This window comes from Monodelphis domestica, chromosome 2 (assembly GCF_027887165.1).
Source record: "Monodelphis domestica isolate mMonDom1 chromosome 2, mMonDom1.pri, whole genome shotgun sequence".
Taxonomy (NCBI): Eukaryota; Metazoa; Chordata; class Mammalia; order Didelphimorphia; family Didelphidae; genus Monodelphis; species Monodelphis domestica.
Genome location: NC_077228.1, coordinates 407,165,544 through 407,185,364, shown reverse-complemented (window position 1 = coordinate 407,185,364; position 19,821 = coordinate 407,165,544). Strand labels below are relative to the sequence as shown.

The 19,821-nt window shown below is 36.4% G+C and overlaps 1 long non-coding RNA gene across 1 annotated transcript in view; it reads right to left on the bottom strand.

Annotated features, from left to right (window-relative positions):
• Positions 1 to 18,717, bottom strand: part of LOC130457450 (uncharacterized) — a 41,966-nt gene extending 23,249 nt beyond the window's left edge. The window contains exons 1-2 of the long non-coding RNA XR_008916672.1: positions 18,297 to 18,717; positions 9,762 to 10,074 (exon numbers count right to left, since the gene is read on the bottom strand). This is a non-coding gene — a long non-coding RNA (uncharacterized LOC130457450). The remainder of the gene's footprint in view (positions 1 to 9,761; positions 10,075 to 18,296) is intronic.
• Between the last annotated feature and the right edge of the window lie 1,104 nt (positions 18,718 to 19,821).

Sequence of the window (19,821 nt, the reverse complement as noted above, 5' to 3'; positions counted from 1 at the left end):
AAAATGAGTGGAGATTAACTGCTGAGCGCATAAAGAGCATTCAGTCTAAACTTCTTGGTCTCTCTTTTGATCAAAACAGGCAGGCTCCCAATGAGAAACTTTATTAAATACAAAAGTGAATTGGTCAAAAGTGCAAGCCCCAGGTTAATATGTTTGAGGAAACTTCTGCTCTCTTGATCATTGGTATGTCAATCCAAACTTGAATTCTGGGTTCTAACAGTTAAATGTCAATCATAATCTGTATAGAAAACTGGCATTGTGGAACAAGAGGACCAAACATACCTCTACACAGAAAAAATAAACAAAATTAAATTAAACTAAACTAATTATGGTCTATTACTAATGGCAATTGAAAAATTCCTTTTACTGAGCAACAAGACCACATTGCTAGAGGGCTCCTATCCAAGGCCTCAGATGAGACAACTTAAGGAAATTTTACAAGTTAAATGATATTATATATTTTTATAGTTAACACCACATTGTATACTGGATTTCAACCAAGCTCCTACTCTCTACATGCTTGAGAAGAGACTTTCCTTTGCTGGATGTCAACAAAACCAGAATAAGTAGAAAGGTGTTCTGAAGCTTTTCACCAGTTTCCCTGAGGACTAACTCACTTTAACTGGAAAGACTCACAAATGCTCTATGAATGTTGGAGATCCAAGCTTTGATTCTGTGCTTGCTTTGGTGAGTACATCTACTCACACTTCATCAGGATTGCCCAGGGATCTCAGTAAAATGATAATTATGTTGTGGGCTGGGGAGAAGTGGACATAAATAAGCTACTTAATTCCATTTCTTCTAACTTTCTTTTTATTTCCATATGTTCCAATCACATGGCACCAGACCTGTCTCCTCAATCAGGCCATTTCTCTGAACTAGACAGCCTAATATATGGAAAGCCGTATTTCTTGGGGCCCAGAGGCCTTGATTTTGCTCACGTGTGTTATTTTCTTCTGTAGATCCTTTGTACATATGGAAAACAATTAGAAGCTGCTGCCCCCACCAGTCCTCTGAAAATAAGACTCATCCCAGGGGGCTCATTTGGAGTGAAAGCTTTTGATGAATAGATGAACTTAAATAAAAAGGGATTACAAAAGAGTAAACCAACTCCCTTCCCTTTCTTAATGTAACTGACATCTCCTGAAGAGATGATGGACAGAGTCCTGCTTTCAAAACAAAAATCCTAACCTAAAAGAAGATGATGGGTCAGATCTGGCCAAGTTTAGAAACCACTGAACTGCTGGAACATAGAGAAGTTCAAGTTTGCTTGCCCTCAGCAAAAGGTAAAATCAAATAGTTGACGGGAAAATAAAATCTAATAAGAAAGTTTATTGAAATTTGGAATCTTTTTTTTTTCTCCCAGCAGCTGTCTCCCACAAATTCACACTTATCTAAATGGAAACAAAATAAAAGTGCATGACCACATTTCTTACAAAATGTATAGTTTATATATTGGAGAAGGCAATCACTAGTCAAAATACAGTTGGCTAAACTCAAAACATATGAAAAAAGCTGACTAGAGACCCAAGAAATTCAAAACAGGGACAAGTTCACCAATCTCTGCTCCTAAACCATGACATGGCTGATTTCTCTTTTCTAATTGACATTTTTGGGGAAGTCTAGTGGAGGGGCTCACTAGAACTCTAACCATAGTTTAGTCTCACTATTGAGGAAAATGTTGGTAGTTAGATTTAAAGTAGAGATTTTCTGTTCCCAGACTATTGAAACAGCTAAATGCAAAGACTGATTCACTATTAGCCCAAGTACCCCAATAATGAGACTGATATGAAAAGGGATATTTCATTCAGTACACTGATTCCATCCATAAAGAAAATTCTCAATATGGTAACTCCTTCCATAGATATTATTAGAAACTCCTTTGTACTTTTTGTCTTGGTGAATTTCCTAGGAATTGAGAGGTTAAGTAACTTGTTCATGGTCACACAGACAGAGTATGACAAAGATAGGCACTGAACTGAAGTTTTTTAGTCTCCAAAGTTGGTCCTATATCTACTCTCTAATATTATCTCCTGAAAAGAGATAGTTCTCTGAGTTTCTAGAATGCTTTATGCTTTTTAAAATATGTTCACATGGGGGCTGCTGGGTAGCTCAGTGGATTGAGAGTCAGGCCTAGAGATGGGAGGTCCTGGGTTTAAATCTGGCTTTAGAGACATTTCCCAGCTGTGTGACCCTGGGCAAGTCACTTGACCCCCTTGCCTAGCCCTTACCACTTTATACACTTTATACCACTTGATTCCAAGATGGAAGGTAAGGGTTTAAAATAAAATAAAATATGTTCACATTCATTATCTTATTTGAACATTCCCAACAAACCTTTAAGGTAAGTAGCATAGACATTATCAATCCATGAGGAAAAATAAAGAAAAATCTAAATGACTTCCTCAAGGTCACACAACTAGTTCATAATGGACCCAGAACTAGATTCCAGAATTTTTTGATTCCCAGTCTGGTATTTTTTCCCTTTACTCTGCAGATGGCTATAAATCCTTAATGACAAGAATTAGAAAGACAATTTGCTCAGTTCACTAATAAATCACTTTCCAAATGAGTTCTCTCTTCATTTTTAAATGGATAGTTCAAGAAGCAAATAGAAAAATAATGCCAGGATCCTTTGTCTAGGGCCAATGTTTCCCAAAGAGACCATCTGGCCTTCATGATGGATGTTATCTACAAGGATTGCCATGGGAATATAAGTCATAGCCTTTAACTTAAGGTATTTAGATACTTTCTATTATGTGCTTCTGCTTACCAAGACATCACCAGTTGGAAGAACATCCTGCCATTTCAATCAATTATTAAACGATGAACACATATAGATTGAACACCTACTATGTGCCAAGAACAAAATCCAGTTTTGAAGGAAATATTTCTCTCTCAAATGAGGTGATAAGATTGACAATGCAAACATAGTTAGCATAGCTGGGACACATAACTATTAACTTTACTCTGAGTCATAATTATCTCAAGTGGCATAAAGGATAGAATGTTGGAAAGTATTGGATTGAATCTAGACTTACTAGGTGAGAGACCCTAAGCAGGTCATTTAACTTATACAAGCCTTCTCAAATAAGAAATAATCCTATCTCCCAGGGTTTTGATGGGGTTAAAATGTACTAATATATCATTTTTTAATTTTTTTCAAGTATTGAGATGCTACAAAATTGTCAGCTATTATCATGGTTTTGAGAAGTATGTTAATATGTTGTAACATATTAATATGTAGTATGTAAGCTCCTTGAGGACAGTGTTTGTCTTTTCTCCTCAGAATCTAGCTCAGAAATTGGCAAATATTTAATAAACTCTAAATCGGATGTGATCTGTTTCTCCCTTCAGCTCACTTTAGCTCAATTCTTACCACATATGCTGCATTTTTAGGATGGCCTTTTCTAGTTTTCAGCAAGAAAAGAAAGGGGGGGAAATTATCAAGCACCTACTATGTGCCAGAGACATTGTGCTCAATGCTTTATAAATATTATCTCACTTAATCCTCAAAATAACCATGGGAGGTAGGTATTATTACTGTCTTTGATTTTATCATTTTAGAAGCTGAGGCAGATAGAAATTAAGTGATTTATCTAGAGTCACCAGCTAGTAAATGTTGTCTGAAATAAGATTTGAACTTGGGTCTTCCTTACTCTAGGTTTGTGCTCTATCTGCTACACCAATTTGATGGCTCTCCAGTAGAAAATGAAATAAAATATAATAAAACAAAACAAGTCATAAATATATTGTTTGTTCTTATGCATAAATGAGGTAATATTTATAAAGAACTGAGCAGTTTAGTTTCTACCATGAATGTTCAATTTTTTTTTCTTTCTGTCCTAAATATAGGCTTCTCCTAAAACTTTTCTTTGATGATCATTAATGAATATATTTTACTAAAATTAACACTATCTTAGGGGTTCTGAATGACTTCCGCATCCCTGGTATATATCTTAACCATCAAAGAATAGTGTTTGGTAGAATTGCTGCCAGATGTTTGATTGATAAGGCTTCACAAAAATTCTGTGAATCAGACTCAAATCTCACATTTTACAGAGACAGGCTAAAAGATGTTGAAAGTGACTTTCTTGTTGTGGGAATATCAGCTATTCTAAGAGCTCCAGGAACACTAAATAGCAAGTTCTTGGGAGTCCTTCAATCTCTATTTCAATTAAATCTAGCTTATTAAAGTTCATGATCCAATAGACTAGCATCATGGATATACCCCTCTCATTTTCTTTCCACTTCAGAAAGGTGTTTCTTACCATGACACAAATGAACTGAAGAGCCAAAAGAATTTTCAGCTTCTGAATTTCTTGATTATGAACTAGCTGCCAAGAAACCAGGCATTTTCTTTCTATACAACCATAAACTCTTTTGAGGCTATTCCAATGTCTCATGGCCTAATAGAGGAATCTGCACTCTTCAAAGAAAGGCCAACATAGAGTAAGATCTTGAAGTCGCTACTGAACTAAAAATGTCCATCAACAGATATTTCCTCCAAAACTAAGTCTTGTGAAGGACAGAGAAACTCTTTATGTGTATGCTAGATATACCATATGATGATTTTGTGGTCAATGAAAGCAACTCAGTAACCAATCTTGACATCTTAGTAAAGGCATGAAGGAACTACTATACTTTGAAGAGGCATCCAAACTGGAGAAGTCACCAATTTTTCTTTTTAGTTATTGAAGAAGTAGTTTCAAATTGGTCTTGTTCTGGTTTGGTTTCCCTAACTTATTAAGGAATTGTAGAGAGAAAAAAGAAAGGAATTGCCCCGATGTTTTAGAGGTATTACAGAAAGGGCATTAAACTTGGAACCAAAGCACTGGGCTTGAATATTTGATCCATTCTTACCTGTGTGTCCTTGGACAAGGTATGCCACCTTTCTATGCCTAAGACCCTATGAAGGGCTCCTTTTCCAGGTCTCCAAGGGGCAATTGATAGCGTGGGGCAATGAGGATTGAGAATATTCTTAATGTAGTTTATGCAGTTTTTCTAAGTAAATACTTACCTAACTCATTCTCTGCAACCAGTGGATGGTAGGAATTAAAAGCAATTTTCTGATCATAACTCAGATAAATCAGATTCAATTGATAAAATAGAGGCAAAACATAGAAAAAATAGCTTTAAAAAAATCTAAGAGCTTTACTAGATAGTAGGTACAAGCCCTGGGCTATGAACTAAAGAAATGATCAAAGCAGACTTGAAAAGAAGCCACACTCCTGTTGAAGAACAGATAGGGACACTAGAGAATAACAGAATAGACACCCTTTTAAAGAGAGCGAATATAAATGCCTAACAGAGAAAGGTGTAGAAGAGAGATCTAAAAAAACAGACTCCAATACAATAGACACAAACTTGCCCAATGAGGTCATTAGAAGATAATAGCAGTTATATTGGTATGATAATAGGTATATATAGTCCTGGCCACATGTTTTACATGTGTATGTGACTCTCCATGTGTACCCCCTTTTGAGTGTCCCTGAGAAAATGTGTACTCCACTGTGCAAAGCATGTCTTTCTTGTCTCTTATTTTTCTATGCTATGGAATTGAATGTTATTTGTCCTGAGTTAGTGTGCACTCTGGTTAGTCTAGTAATGGATACATGCCAATGGGGGCTCATGAGTTTTTACTGGATATTGGTCTTACAAAGTATTTCATTTCTGGAGTAGCTTTCTGAGGATTCTCCTGACTAGAGAGGGGCACCAGTTGTATCCCTTTAATCAAGTCTTTTATGTCCTGAAAAGAAAACTATGTTTTATGAACATTATTAAATGAACATCATTAAATTATTAAAATAAACATAACTTAAATTAATATAGATATATAAAGTATTTGTAAACCTTAAAGTACTATGTAAATGCTAGCTGCTATCATTAACATTAACATTACTTCTAAAGCTAAATACAGGAAACATTTTTAGCCAGAGGACAATAAACTATATCTAAATTATTTATATGTATGTGTATGTATGCCTAGAGAATTAGTATGAAAATTTTAGCACAAACAATGCAATATTTCACTGAGGAAATGAGAAACGGATTGAACAGGATGAAATATAATAACTTAGGGAAGGGTTTTATAATCTATCATTATTCCAAAGAGATGAATTTTTTAATAAATATTGATTTATCATAAAAAGCCCCAACACATTCCTCTAAAATGTACAATCTCTACAAAGTATTATAAAAGTGTATTTTTTAGTTTATTTAAACAGGGGAGGAGGTGGGCTTTATAGTGTCAATGTTTTCTAATATTTTTACTCTGATATTTTTGCCATTTAAATTTGTCATCATATTGTAGTCATTATTTATATTGTGCTTTTTGTTCTGTTTTGTTTACTCTGCATCACTTTGTAAGTTCTTCCCTTCTCTCTACAATTGGCACAGGTATTATGGAAGTACAAGTTATTCTCTATTCCATTTAAGACATGCTTTATCCAACACTTTCATCTTTTAGAATTATTAGCTATTTTCATTTTATCCAAATTACTTGATTTATCTAAATTAACTATTTAGAATTATTAGTATTCAGAGGACACTTCATGATTGCCATGGTTTGCTATCTCCTCACTTTATTTTATATATATTTGCACTTTTACATCTTATATGCCCTAATTAGAATGTCAGCTTAAAGGCAGGATTGTTTTTCTTTGTTTTGGTCTTTGGAATTCCTTAACCTAAAATAAAATAGTACCTTGTACTAAGTGGCATATTGATTTGAATTACTCCCAAATTCCTCTTTTTCTCCCCCCAGAAAGCTCTGATTCCTATCTCCCTTCTGTGATAGGTTTTTGAGCAGAGCTAAGGCTGAAGGAAAGGACACCAGCCCCTTCCCTACCATGTCTCCTTGAAAATATCATCAGCTTTTAAGTGTTTTTAAAGTGTTTTGCTAATATACACTGGAGGGAAACATAGGGGAATGGGGGTGCCTACAATAACAAATCAAAGGGGAAAGTTACAGAGTTTATATCAATCTTATCAATCAATCTTGTCTTCCTCAATTCCTCTTCCTTTTCCTGGCTGACTCCTGACTTCTACAAGCTTTTGTCCTCAGAGTCCATGGGCCCACTGCCCAAGCTAGATATTATCTCCATCTCTAGCCAATGGATTTAGTTTGGTAAAGCTGTAAGGTTCTCAGCTCTCCTAGCATCTACATCTGCAATCCTTATCTCTAGGAATGGGAGCCCCAGGCCTTGACATGTGGAATGATTGATGTAGTCATTCTCAGAGTAAACAAAGATGGATGTTGCCTTAATGCATTTTTACTGTAACTTCAAAAGGGAAGTTGTTTGATTTAATTCTACTGATGCAAGAATTAAGTGAATGTATGTATTTGTTTGCAGAAGCTAAGAGACAGAAGGGACTTCACAGGCCATCTACTCCAATGAGTAATTCTGCAGAAATATGCGTTAAAATATATTCCCATTGAATGATCAACCATTTCAGTCAATGCTTTAAGTTCTGCAGTAATGGAAAAGCTACTACCTCTGGAGGTAGCTCCTTTTGCCTTTGAACAGTTCAAGTTATTTGAATATCGCCCTCTTCTGGTCTTACATATTGAGTGGTATGTCCATAGTCCGGAAATATTGATTTCACACTTCCTGACTATGGACTCTGAAAGGAGGTTTGTGTTTCCCCTGACTCCTTGGATGACCAAAAAAAAAAAGAAAAAGAAAGAAAGAAAGAAAGAAAGAAAGAAAGAAAGAAAGAAAGAAAGAAAGAAAGAAAGAAAGAAAGAAAGAAAGAAAGAAAGAAAGAAAGAAAGAAAGAAAGAAAGAAAGAAAGAAAGAAAGAAAGAAAGAAAGAAAGAAAGAAAGAAAGAAAGAAAGAAAGAAAGAAAGAAAGAAAGAAAGAAAGAAAGAAAGAAAGAAAGAAAGGAAGAAAGAAAGAAAGGAAGAAAGAAAGAAAATTTCCCTTTCTAGCCTCTCCAAAGTTTCCTTTTCTGTGTTTTGCCCTAAGCTTGCCCTATGCCCTTCAACCCTGCCTTGACACATCTATCTTTTCATTTCCTTAGAGATCCTGAGGTTTGGGACTGGGAGGCTTGTCTTTTGATCTTCTATTTGGTTTCAAGTTATTACTTGCCTTGGTAGACAATTCTGCAATAAAAAGTCCTAAACCTTGGAGTGATAAACTGAGTCAAGCAGTCAGCTCTCCTCCACTACTTGTATTTTACTTCTTGATTGGGTATTGACCTCCTGGTCTGAATTTTTGCTCTGTGACTTGTTTTCCTACTTGTTATATAGGCCCCCTGGAATTCAGTGCTTTCAAGATACACAGATATCAATGGCACCTATTTGTTTACCTTTGGAATTGGACCTTCATCTTCTCCCTCTCAGGAATTGGACCTTCATCTTCTCCCCTCCCTCAATCCAGTGTTTGCTGAATCACCAGACTGTATGTGTCCTATCATCAGTAAGATATTGCACTGGCTACCTTCTTTGAAATTTACTTATTACAGATCTCCCTGTCCCCCTAACTCATTGGCAGACCCACATCCATGAGACCAGTAACTCCTTCCCTTAGTTCTTGGTTTTTTCTAGCTATTTCTGAGTCCCAGACCACTGTACTACAGCTAAAGATAAATCCAAGGACTTTCAGAATGTGCCACACCTCTTATCTAAAAAAAAAGAATTCCTTGCTATTTACAGACATAAATTTAAATAGATGTTTGATTTTGTCCCACCTATAATACAGAACCATATTCTAAAGGATATTATAAAACAATACAGTAATATAGAAAAATAATTTGTAATATTAATAATAGCTAGCATTTATATGTTACTTTTGTTAATTGTTGCTAAATATTTTATATATGTTGCCTTGTTTGAGCCTCACAACTATCTTGTAGATAGATGAGGAAATTAAGGCAGGCAGGATTAAACGACTTAATCAGGGTCACTCAATGAATGTTTTATGGTATTATTTGAACCCAGGACTTCCTGATTCCAAGTTTAACATTTTATCCACTACTGTTATTTACCTGCCTATAAATCTACATAAATACAAAATGGGAAAATACTGGACAAGGAATGAATATGGTGAAGAAAATGTTCCTGATAGCCATAATGAAACACAGGCCAAATTTAAATCAGCAAAATAAAGTCATTAGAAGATCTTTTTTAGTGGATGTGAGAGTAATATAATCCTAAATTCTGAAATTGACTCAAAATGGGGTATAAGGGTAGAAATCTGAATGGATGTAATCAAAATCATCAATAAACATTAATCTTTCATGGGTCTGAGACTTGGGAGATTTTAAAATAATTCTTCTGTCTTTGATGTCCTCAAAATCTAGACCCAGATAACAGATAAGCATGGATTAAGGACAGACACACGAACACACCCACTGCCACCCCTCCACACTACCTAAACAATCATATTCTTGTATATATGTGCATATATGTGTGTGCTTATAAATAAAATATAAATATACACAGAGAGAGACAGACAGACAGAGATATTTGATAGACAATAGTTATGTTAGCATAGTTAAGAAAAAGAAAACAGGGGAGAACTAGAAAGAAACACTTTCCCTAGCTTTGTCCTTATTGTGGGGAATTGCCCCACCTACTCCTACTAGGAGGAAAAGTACTATTTTTTAGAATAATAAAGTTTAACTTTTTTCAGATTACATGCCAATACAATTTCTCACTATTCATTTTCTGATACTTTAAAATCCATGTTCTCTTTCCCCCTCACCCTTCTCCCCTCCCCAAGAAGTCAGGTAGCATGATAGGGGTTGTACATACATTATCATATAACACTTATTTCCATGTTCATCACACTGGCAAGTATTGCTTTCATGGAGGAAAAAATCATGGAAGAAATACAGAATGGTGTGTGTTGGTTTGAATTCAGATTCCATGTGTTCTTTCTTTGGTGCTTGATATCTTTTTTTTATTTCATGAGTCTCTTGGAGTTGTCCTGGATCCTTGCCTTGTTGATAATAGTTAAGTCATTCAATCACAGTTGATCATAATACATTGTTGCTGTTACTGCATTCTTTGTAGAATGAGTTCCCTCATGAACTTTCTGTGTTCTTCAGATCACTACAAATAGAATCTGTGAAGAAAGGTTAAGAGACTTGTAACTTACTTAGCACCAATTGGGGTAGGCGAGCAGATAGGTAAATGTAATACAAGTCTTCAAGAGTAAGAAAGAATATTATGTAGAGTGGAGGTAATAAATGCCTATAAAACATTTCCAGAAAGGAACAAAGCAAGATGCTACTCAAAGTACAAGAGTATTTAGAAGTCTTTACCCTTTAGAGGGAATTTTGACACTGTAAAAATTGTGAAATTGTGAAAAATTGAGAAAAAAAATTGACACTAAAAATTGTGAAAAGCACTAGCAAGAGGAATTTAAGAACTTCTTTACTTGAATATTGTGAAATCTAGAGGAGAGAAATCTTTCTCTGATTAAAGGGGGAACTTTGAACTACACAATTCTGCCTTTCATGCTTCCTACCTCTGTGACCTTGGGCAAGTCACTTAGACTGACTAGATTTCAGTTTCTATATCTGTAAATTTAAAGGTTTGAACTAGGTGGCCCCTGGTGTATCTTTCAGTTCTACACCCATGATACTATAATCTTATGAACTATGATTGTGTGACCTCTAAGATCAGACATCTAATAGGTGTACACCTACCTGGAAAGGAGGAAGAAGAACTAAAAAGATTTTTTTCAAGTTTCCTTTGTACCCTCTGAGGCTATGATTACTGTCAAAGTCAGAATCCGCTATTTAGTCCTCCTCCTCTAAAATGACTACAGGCCCCCAAAATATCAGAGTAAGACATTAAGATATAGGAAATTATTATGATCTCTCATATACACTCACATCAAAATTCTTCAGGATGCAAAAAACAAACAAACAAACAAAAAAAAAAAAAACGTGTCTCTGGCACTTCTTGTATCTCATCTGCAGTCAGTACCAGGCAAATTTAGCCCTGGTATAGCCCTAACCCTCAAGCACCAGTCTCGGATTACTGATGAGGTCTTTTGCTTCTTTAAAGGTGGTATTAAGAGTACCGAAGAGTTCTGAGCAATATCGTCTCTTTTTAGATCTGTCCATTCATCATCATATTGTGCCAGAATTCGTTAGGTAAACATGATTGACAGACAGCCATCTTTATCCTTTCTATGGCTGGAGGTCAGCACTGGTGGAAGGTAATGCTTTTTTAATGAGCTGTTAAAGGATTGGATTTCCTTTGTGTGGACTGCATGTTGCTTCTCTCTTAGCCAGCATCCAGAGTGGAGATATCCTTTTGCCTTCAGCGTTCAGTATAACTCAGATGACTGAAGAACAGTCATAAAAGATTCATATTGAAGCTGTTTATAAAAAGTTACATTGATGGCTGGGGGGGGGGGTGCAGGGGGGGGGAAGGGGAGAGAGAATCCAACCAGAGGAGAGGACTGAGAGACCTCTGCAAAAAAGAATGAGGAAATGTTTAAAAGATGACATTGGAATCTATTATGAAAGGAATACTCTTTACTGCAATTCGTTTGTAGCAGAAAATAAACTAAATATAGCCTTTAAGTTGAAGGTGCAAATACAATTTCCCTCTGGTTCTTCCATTTTAAGGTAAAATAAACACCCCCAAACATTCTTGGTTTGGCACAGGAAGCAACAACAACAAAGCAGACATTCTTTTTTTTTTTTTAAATATATTTTATTTGATCATTTCCAAGCATTATTCGTTAAAGACATAGATCATTTTCTTTTCCTCCCCCCCCCCCACCCCCCATAGCCGACGCGTAAGTCCACTGGGCATTAGATGTTTTCTTGATTTGAACCCATTGCTTTGTTGATAGTATTTGCATTAGAGTGTTCATTTAGAGTCTATCCTCTGTCATGTCCCCTCAACCTCTGTATTCAGGCAGTTGCTTTTTCTCGGTGTTTCCACTCCCATAGTTTATCCTTTGCTTATGAATGGTGTTTTTTTCTCCTGGATCCCTGTAAGTTGTTCAGGGACATTACACCGCCACTAATGGAGAAGTCCATTACGTTCGATTATACCACAGTGTATTAGTCTCTGTGTACAATGTTCTCCTGGTTCTGCTCCTCTCGCTCTGCATCACTTCCTGGAGGTTGTTCCAGTCTCCATGGAACTTCTCCACTTTATTATTCCTTTTAGCACAATAGTACTCCATCACCAACATATACCACAGTTTGTTCAGCCATTCCCCAATTGATGGGCATCCCCTCATTTTCCAGTTTTGGGCCACCACAAAGAGCGCAGCTATGAATATTTTTGTACAAGTCTTTGTGTCCATTATCTCTTTGGGGTACAGACCCAGCAGTGCTATGGCTGGGTCAAAGGGTAGATATTCTTTTAGCACCCTTTGGGCATAGTTCCAAATCAAAGCAGACATTCTTGCTTAATTCCAGTATTCCAAGACACCATATTTACACAATGCTGCATCTTTTATGAAGTGGAATAATCACTTCAGCAGCAGTTTATATTTACTTTTCAAAATATTTATTTAGCAACATGCAAAAAAAGTGTGAAATTTAAAATGGGTGTGTACCTAAAATGTACATATTGTATGCTTTTTATTTAAATGTGAAAAATATTTAGCTGAAAATTAACTTTTCCCTCACTATTAACTTTACCACTGTGAAAGTTATACTCTTTGTGCCTCAGTTTCTTCTTCTGTAGAATGTGGTGCTTTAGCTAAAGGATATTTAAGGTTCCTTTCAATTCCAATTTCTATGATCCCACCAGCACATTAATTAAAATGTGTAAGGGTGTTATCATAATCTAAAATTTATACAGCATAGGAATATAAGATGTCTGGATTTATGTTAGGTTGTTAATAACTGATTAGCATAAATAAAATGTTTCCTAAATCAATTCAAATAATATCTCCTTTCTTTGAATTAATAAGTAGAAATGAAAATATGTCTCAATTTGTTTTCTTCCAAGTTTAGATACTCCACAGTAAAATCACCAGAAACATCATAAGCTCATAGATTTATGACTAAAAATTTCCTTACAATTTATAGATTCCAGTACACTTATCTTATAGCTAAGGACATTAAAGGACCAAAAAATAAAATCACAGAGCTAATAAGAGTAAAGCTAGATTCAAACCCCAGTCTTCTAACTTTCAAAGCCAGTGGGGGTTTTCCCCATTGTACCACTATGCCTTTCTTGTCCTAACCCATCACTTTATTTCACTTCACATGGTATGCCTTGATTAAATATGTGGGTTTCATTATGTCTGTATTGTAAATAAGTTGGATTCTTTTTTTTAATATATATATATATATATATATGTCCTTTAACAAGTTATTCATTGCTGTCTGAGTTCACTTGTTTCAAAGGAAGGGAGGCAAGCAAGTTTCACACTGTGATGTGAAAACAGGAGATAGTGTGTAAATCAGTTTACAGTACTTTTGATCCAAAGGAGACCTTTAGACTCACTTCATGAACTTTTAATACAAAGTGAAAAATCTAATCTTAGATACTTAAAAGAACTACATACCCTGGCATTTATGAGTAAATAATAGATTAATTCTGAATTTATTCTTCTCGGCTGTTTACTAACAAAGATATTTTATTCCCTACTTCCATACTTAAACAGATTGATATATTGTTTCAGATAAGCAGGCTAATATGTTATTTCAACTTTTAAAAAGTTAATTATATTAAGGTACACTTAGCAAAAGGGTAGTAAGGATAAAATATAGACAGTTTAATAAAGCAAGCACAAAAATTCATTTTGTTGTTCAGTCACATCCAACTCTTCCTGACTGCATTTGGGTTTTTCTTGGCAGACACTGCAGTAATTTGGCAATTCCTTCTCCAGTTCATTTTGCAAATGAGGAAACTGAGGCAAACAGGGATTAAGTGACTTGCCCAGCTAGTATCTGAGAACAGATTTTTACTCCAGAAAATCTTCCTGACTCCAGGTCCAGGATTCTATCCATTGTGCCCTCTGGCTACCCCACAAAAATTTTATAGTGATCCCTGAGTCTAGCTATGCTTATGTTATATTTGACATTAGCTAGACAGTTATTTTCTCAGTTGGTCAACAAATATTTATTAAATAAATATTATGTCCCAAGCAGTGTGCTAAGTTCTAAAGATACAGAAAGAGACAAATGACTAACCCCTGCCCTCAAAGAACTCCCAATTTAATAGGAATTGTGCAACATCATGATAGAAATAATGGTCTCTATAGTGTGAAACATGGAATACATTTAAGGTCACTTGAGATTTCAGTCTGATAAGGTCAGATTTCTCTCACAATAGGGGTAAAATGGATGTTGGTGAAATCCACATAGAAAATTTGTTCAGTCATTGAAGCTGCCTAGTTCCATGGGTGGAGGTGAAGTAGAGAAACTTTCAGTTTCCACATGGCCTCTATTTCACCTGTTTAAACCCACTTATTTTCACAGTTAATTAGCATAATTGCTAACCACTTGCTTTTAACCAGATGCATGGCAAAGTTAGAAAAATGCCTTTCAAAGGGAAGGCATGAGTGTGGGAAGAACTGGAACTAGCAATTTTTGCACCTAGGAAAAAGCAGTACAACAATCCGTGTCCTTATATCAACTTTTAAAGACAAGTCAGTCAGAAGGGGAATTGAAACATGGGAACAGACAGTCCCCCGGATGAGAATAACTGAGGAAGTGCTCACCTAGGGTGCTGCTGCACAGGAAGGGATTACCTCAACCAGTGATGTTCTATTAAACTAATTAACTTTACAAACTAGGTGTTTATCTCAGGTGTTTTTTAAACTGCTGAGGGCTGAAAGTACCCCCAGTACCTCTCAATGTCCATGCCCTGAGGCAAAGAGCTGGCCCTCTCAAACTTTGAGTGAAGGCACACCAGTCACCCCTGGGTCTACAGAGACAGGACTGGCTTTGGGAGTTCCCTTTTGCTTAATCATGGAGCTTTCCCTCAGCCAATTATGAGTCTCAGTTTTATTTCTCCCCCTCCTCGACCATGAGAGAGAAATAAATACTCTCGTCCCAAATGCATCTCTTCTGTTTAAAGAAACCTGTCTCATGAACAGATATTAACTGTGGTTTTCATTCTTGTTCTTTTGTCCTTTTTGTTGTTGTTGTTGAGTTAACAAAAAAAATACTGCTGCTTTGGTTCTTCTGGCTTTCAATCTCATTAAAATACTCTACAGAAAGGGGTTTCACTAGAAATGTATAAACAAATGTGGCATTATGTGTCTCATTAGCTTGAAGAATACCAGTATAAGTGGTATCTGTGGATACAATAAGCCTCCCTTCCCCCTCTCACTTATATAATAAATCCCAGCATTCAAAAGACTAATCACTACACACCATCTACAAAGCATCTTATTTCCTCATCAAATTTCCCTGCTGGGTTTAGCCATGCCTGTCAACTTCCCAGGTCCCCTCTTCAATAACTGGTTTATTCTTAGCATCCTGCCAATAAGCATTCCTCAGAGCAAACCCATGAAAGGATGAAGTCCAAATTTCTTTATCGCTAGCACTCTCAAGGAGGGATTTCTGCTCACACTACTGAGAAAGGTCACAGGTAATTTTGGCTGCTATGCTCTTGAGTAGCGAGGCTCCAGACAGTACATTGGGCTTTTTTGTTTTGAAGTTCATCTGACCACCAAAGACGATTTAGAGTTGAGTAAGATGTTTTAAAAACAAGTGGGCAACAGTAGAAGTAAAGTTTCCCCTACCTCCCCTAAAACCTCAAGGTAAGCTGTTCATATTCAATTTCAGTTTTAGGGCAAGTGCTCCAGCTTTAACCTTAGCTGGGCTATTTTTTTATGAATGTGTACATTTATTTTGAAGAAGATAACTTTTTTGTATAAGAATGTGTGGTGTTAAAAGCACTAACAGTTGAAGGTCCTTTTAAAATGATAGTTTTATAGTGGAAATTCTATCTCATCTGTCCTCTCTGGTTTATTTGACCTTACTGTAAGAAGTCTTTATGTACCCTCAAAAGGAAAAAAGACCCTGTATTAATTATAGAAATCTGGAATAGCTAGAAATCAGAATAATTTTACAGATGAGGAAACATGCACTCAAAGGGTCTAATTGTTGCTGGAAGTCACCCACTCAGTAAAAGGTCACAGGTGAGATTCCAGGCCTGGTCTCTCCTGATTCAGCATTGATTTCATTCAATCACAATTTGTAGAACTCTAATGTAGCATACATTGTAAGGTGTCATGCTAAAAACACTAGAAGCAAAGGCCTTTTGAAATTATTTTGCCCTGAAAATTTCATATCATCTTTCCAATTCCATATCAGTGGAGTAAGGCCTAATTATTTCTTCTAGCTGCCTTAGTTGTGATTGTTTGAACCTGATTCTTTCTGGCTATAAGCCAGTTCTTGGCACTAAATGGGGCTTGTTATTTCAGGACACCAGAGTATACTGAAGAAAGTTATATATTAAGTGGTCCTCTGATCTAAAAGAATTCGTGCAGTTTCTATTCATGCCATTCTAGGTATAGTCATTTACTTGGAGAAGAAAATTGTCACCATCTGAGCTTCAGAATTCATTATCCTTAAACTTCATTGAAATATATTCAAAATGGTATTCACCATTCCCTATCTTGAGAGTTCTCTTAAGATCATGAACTAGAGTGAAGGCATGATTATTTCACTAGTGATGGGGTGGACTTTTTACCTCCAAGCTAGGGGCTACCATAATGGTTCCATTAGCTTCTTTCACTTAATTCCTGAAACTTCTTACCCTTCTTTAAAATGCAAACTCTTTCCTTCAGCCTCACCCCACCACTTCCAATGTGTTGTACGGCTATTGGGTCCCAAAAGAGGGAAATATTATTTTATCCCAGATGCCCTCGTGTCTAAATTCTTATCTTTCCACTGCTTCCTTTAGAGGAAGCCAAGAATCGCTGCTCTATAGCACTTTTTTTCAGCATTACACAGAGGCTAGAAGACATGTTTCAAAATGATGGGATTCAAATCAGTTTTTTTCTTTCAACTGCTCAAGTTCTCTGAATTTAGAACTTCTCAAAGAACTTTCTGTATAATCAATAGACAGTAGAGGCTTTGAACACATCACTTTCCTTGTCTACATAGAAGCACAGGATTTTTGATGATCTCTTCCCTTGAGTTGAAAAGTGATTTTAACTAAAACCTAGCTAGCCCTTTTCAGCCAAGCCTATATCCCTGCCTCTGTTACCAAAAAAATGGAATTGAATTAGGCTTGTCTAAGGTGGGATGAAGTCAAGAGTTTGGAGGCCTTGGGTCAATATTTAAACATAGAGACTCAATCTTATGAGAGAAGCAATGATAAATACAAAATATGCAATGTGTTATGGATTAAAGCAATGAGAATACGTTGTTGAAAGGAACATTGCATGATAAAGAAGAATTTTGAAACTCAATTTCTTCATCAGGAAAATATGGAGAATAATTGTGATCAGATGAGATAGATATGATGATCATAAAGCTTTACATAAATGTAAAGCCCTGATCTTATAAGATACAATTATACCAATAACTACAAATCACAAATGCAAAGTAACAAAAATGTCTTCCTTTTCCCCACTCTGTTGTTTCTTGTAACACTTGCAAGTACTGCTGACTCTCTCTGGGCTTCATGTACATGGGGAGAGTCAGATCAGTATTTCCCACTATAAAAATCTAGAGTTTTCCTCAGGACCAAAAAGCAGTTATCTAGGTCATGTAATCCATAGAACAATGGGTCTGCAGGCAGAAAGATCTGTTATAACTGGGCTTTGGACACTTACAAGTTGGGTGACCCTGGACAAATTACTTTAATCTCTGTTTACCTCACTTTCCTCAACTGTAAAATGGAGATAATATTAGCACTTGGGTCGCCATTATGATCAAATGACATAATATTTGTAAAGCACTATAACACCTTGAATATTGTTGTTGTTTAGTCATTTTTCAGTTCTGTCTGACTCTTTGTGACACCATTCAGGATTTTCTTGGCAAAGATCTTGAAGTTATTTGCCATTTTATTTTATGGATGACGATACTGAAGAAAAAATTACCCTATTTGCCTCAGTTTCCTTAACTTTAAAATAAATTGGAGAAGGAAACAGTAAACCACTTCAGTATCTTTGCCAAGAAAACCCCAAATGGAGTCACAAAGAACTGAACACAACTAAATAGCAATGAATCTTTTATTATTAGCTCAATAAAAGTTCAATATCATGTTCTTGACATCCAAAATAGCTGTTTATCACTGTAAATTAGAATCCATTAATATTGGGCTACTCTTCAAATGCATACTTATGTACCTTTAATATTCCATTTTTTTAATTTTCTCTTAATAGACATGTCTTACCTTGAGGTAGGTAGGTGGCCCAGTGGATAAAGAATTGCAACTGGAGTAGGGAAGACCCAAGTTCCTAACTGACAAGAGAGTGTTCTGATTCTGTGGGAGTTAGAGATGGAGTTCCAATGGAGTAGGTAGCAGGTTAAGGATGTGAGGGATTTTTCCCCAGGTTTTCCTCTCTTTCTCTCTCAATAAACAACTGCATTGTGTGTGGGGGGGGGGACTGAGTTCAAATTCAGATTCAGGCATTCACTACCTATGTGACAAGGCACTTAACCTCTTTGCCTCAGTTTCCTCAGCTGTAAAAGGGGATAATAATAGTACCTACCCTCCAATGCTGTGGAGGATTAAATTAAATATTTGTGCCTGCCAGGTGCCATATATGAGAGTTAGTTCCCATCCCACCCCACCCACCACTGACCACAAGTGCCTTGAAATCAGGGGGTATTTTCTTTGTCTCTGTATCTCTTCTAAGCACCAAACATAATACCTTGCACATGGTAGGTACTTGACAAATAATAAAGGAGGTAAAAAAAGGAGAAAGGAAAAAAGAAAGAGAAGTAAGTGTTCATATTCTTCTAAATGCCTATCTACTCTTGTTGCCAGCTCAATTATCAACCATCATTCTTTGCTATGCCCCCAGTGAAAACTGCAACAGAACAAATCGCAACTCAAAGGAGCTCTTTCTCTGGTGGCTTCCCTTTACTTAGGAAACTACAAAGTAAATTTGAAACCAAAGGCAAAACAGAGTGGCAGTCACTCAGATAAAATTAAAAACAGAGCTGAGACATCAGGAGCCTCTGAGCTGCCTTCTGATTTCAAGATCAGCAGAATACTTCTGCTGGCAGCCTTTCTTGATCCATGGCAACAGAACCAACAGGAGGCAGAGGGTATGTATGCCCCATATTGGGAGAGAGCACAAGGAGGGAGGGTATTGGCATAAACAGTCTGAGAGCCAGTGTCCTCCCTATCTTTCTCTTCCTCCTTCTCCCCCCCCCCAACTGCTACCTTGTAAGCCAGACATATTAAGTTTCATGGGCTATCTTCCCTGAACATCAAGGAATGCAAGAGAGATGAATGTTACATTGACACCACCACTGCCACCACCAGAGAAAACTGTTTGTACACTCTTTTCATTTCTCAGTATGAGCAAGCATCCGAAGACTTTGCACCTGTTCTAGTTAGCCCTGGCAAATGCCGGGGGTATTTATATTAATAGAATGATGTTTTCATAACAAAATGGATGTGTATCAACCTGAATAGCATTCAAGGCACTACCCATCAGATGGGGTTGGGGAGGGAGAGTAGGAGTTGAATGGGGGAAGGGTTCTTACACTGAGGACCCCAATATGAAAGCCATTGGAGTATATTCAGTGAAAGAAATATGAAGAACAGAAGATCTCTGAGCTGAATCACCAAGACAAGTTGAGAATTGTCCAGGCAGGAATACAAGAACTTGTCCAAGATGCAGACCAGGCAGGGATGATACCTAATTACAGAGTATGTAGGAAATACTTCTAGATTAGAAAAATAC